The sequence below is a fragment of the Megascapheus bottae genome, chromosome 8 (assembly GCF_031878675.1).
Source record: "Megascapheus bottae isolate mThoBot1 chromosome 8, mThoBot2.hap1, whole genome shotgun sequence".
Classification (NCBI taxonomy): Eukaryota; Metazoa; Chordata; class Mammalia; order Rodentia; family Geomyidae; genus Megascapheus; species Megascapheus bottae.
In genome coordinates this window covers 66596737-66599816 of record NC_143516.1, presented here as the reverse complement: position 1 = coordinate 66599816, position 3080 = coordinate 66596737, and the positions used below count along the sequence as shown (strand labels likewise).

The following is a 3080-nucleotide window of genomic DNA, read 5'->3' as shown; positions in this document are numbered from 1 at the left end:
AAGCTATAAACCTAGTTTTAAAAAGTCAGTCTGCTACCAAGTTCATGCATTTATAAGGAAAATGTTTTTTTCCTACTCTGGACTGGTGAGCAGAGTTGGTCTGATGTGCCAAGATAACACTAATAATCCTCAAATGATGTTTGTGCAAATTATAATAAAATGCCCAAATGCAGCAAAATAAAAAAAAGTCAGTCTGCAATACAAGAGAAAATATTTGTAAACTATGTGTCTGCTAGTGCATTAATTTCCAAAATAACTTATGTAACTCAAAAGAAAAAAATGTAAAAGCAAAACCAGAACAAACTAAAAAGCCTGTGAAAAGAAAAATAAAATGCCAAATACAAACACTCAAAACAAAATGTCTAAAGACTTGAGCAGATATTTCTTTAAGCAAGACATAGTAATAGCCATAACAAACATAAGATGCTTAATGTCATTAGCCATTAGGTAAAGTCAAATCAAAACCACAATAAAATACTAAGGTAATATTAAGACAATAAGGTATGTAGTTGGATGTTTGCACACATCTATAATCTCAGCTAGTCAGGCATAGAAGATCACAAGTCTGAGACCATCTCAGGCAGAGTTAGTAAGATCATATGCCAAAAACAAAATACAAGGAATGAATAAAGAAGAATGCACTCATTACTTGACTTACGTAGCTATGACCCCCTCTGTACATCACCTTGACAATAAAAATTTGTATTACTGTTTAAAGCTTTAAAAAAATCAGAAGTTAGCAAGTGCTATTGTTCAGAGTGTAGAAGGAAATCAAAATGTTTATACGTTACTGGAGTGCGTGGGATGTGTTATAGTTACAGGGGAAAGGAATATTAAGTTTCTTCAGAACAGACACAGAACTACCCTCTGACTGAGCAACTTCAAACCTGAATATTTATTGGAAAGAACTGACATCAGGATCTCAAGGCGATAATACGTATGGAAGCAAGCTGTACTTAGCTGTGCTAACTATTGGAATGTCCATCAGAGGATGAATGAGTAGATAAAATAGCATCCAATGGAATATTAGTGAGCCCTAAAAGAGGAAATATTGTCACATAAGACAGTATGGATAAATCTGGAAGATATTGTGGTGAGACAAGCCAGTCATAGAAGGGAAATTATATTATGATTCTACTAATACAATGGATGGAAAATAATCAGTTTCATGCAAATATAATCTGATGGTAGTGGTTAAGATGTGGGGGAAAGAAACAGGAAGTTGCTTTTAGTGAGTTATAAAGTTTCGTGTGCAAGATGAATCAGTTCCAGAGCTCTGCTGCACAATACTGGGTCTGTGTTTAAAGATTCTGTATCATATATTTAAAGGTGTTTAGTGTCAATTAATGCGTTATTTTCAAATTAAAAAATAGAATTTAGTATAAAGACTCTGCTTTGGTGCTAATCTTTTTTTTTGTTTTGTTAAATGTTTTATTGAGTGTAGACATCTGGAGTACTGTAAAACATGCATTAGCTGTAGATTCAAAAAGGAGCAAGCCACAGTGTCCTCACTGTCAAATGTGTCAGTGGCATACATGGTGGAGATTAATGAATTATCATGAGAGTAATATGGTTTCTGAAAAGCTTCTACAATTTGGAGTAGGATCTTAATCACGTGAAAAGCAAAGCTGTTCACATTCAGCAACATATTTCATGGGATGTACACTGAGTTTTATACTTCTAAAACAAATAAAAATAATTGGTGTGGAGAACAGTCCCACGTCCCCACTTCGTTCACTCCTTCGGAAATTTTAACTTAAAAAACTCATATGACTTTTGGAAGTTTTATGTTTATCTGAGCAAAAACTATTATTTCTTTTTTGGTTGCTGAGGTGTATTAAATTTGAAGAAGATAATATCTCCGTCTTCAACAATATAATTTCCTACCTCGTTGTCTGTACTTTCCAACAGCCTTGACTGTATTTCAGAACCTTCCTCTTTAAAATCGTCGTATTTCATCACTTCAGCCATAATGAATCCCTTTTCAAAATCTGGGTGAATTATTCCTGCAGCCTGAGGAGCCTTTGTCCCTTTCCTCATGGTCCGGGCACACAATTCATCTGGGTCTGCAGGGAAAAAGCATTCTAGTTGGAGTGCTGCAAACCCAGCCTTAATGATCTTTGGCAAAGCACTTTGTGTCATGTTCACTTCCAGATTCTTCTGTCTCTCCTCAACACTCAGCTCTTGCAGCTTGAGTTCCAAGGCCCCACTAAAAGGAATGACCAAGGTGCCTGGCTCATACTTATCCACCCACTCTTTAGTTTTTAACAACCATTTGTTTTTCTTTCTAATGTAGTCCTTTTCACAAAGATTAGCCAAATAGACCATTGTTTTTTTTCTTTTTTTTTTTTTTTGCCAGTCATGGGCTTGAGCTCAGGGCCTGAGCACTGTCTCCTTGGACTTTCTCAAGGTTAGAGCTCTACCACTTGAGCCTCAGCACCATTTCTGGCATTTTTTTATTCTATGCATGTGGTACCGAGGAATCGAACCCGGGTCTTTGTGCATGGTAGGCAAGCACTCTACCACTAGGCCAAACTCCCGGCCCGACCATTGGTTTTGAAATCAAAAATAAGTGTTTATTCAACACTTCAATCTTTTTGTCATTCCAATCATGATAGAAATGAACAGGTTTCTTTTGATCTATAACCCAGGATTTGACTTTGCCCATTATGTCATATTCAGGGTTTAGTTTTATTTCTATCTCTTCCTCTCACAGCCACCTTTTCTAGCTTATCTATAATGGGACCAATCATCTCCTCATCTTTAAGCTGAAGTTCTTCATGTATTATTTCTGTGTCTTGGATGTGATATCGTCATCTTCAAAAGCACGTGTTAGATAAAAGATTCCATCACAGGCACTAATACGAGATAAAAAGGCATTTCTCAGGCCCAGCCCAGTATGAGCTCCTTTCACAAGACCAGCAATATCCACTGCACTTAGAAAGGCAGGAATTTTTCTTGCTGGTTTGTAATATTGGCAAAGAAAATCAAATCTTTCACCTGGCACAGATACTCTGCTCTCATTAGAATCAATAGTACAAAATGGGAAGTTTTTTGCAGAAGCCTATTAGTTAATGCAT

General features: G+C 36.3%; 1 pseudogene; it reads right to left on the bottom strand.

Moving 5' to 3' along the window:
- Positions 1-1809: 1809 nt before the first annotated feature.
- On the bottom strand, positions 1810-2753 carry LOC150060076 (obg-like ATPase 1; annotated as a pseudogene).
- Positions 2754-3080: the final 327 nt, after the last annotated feature.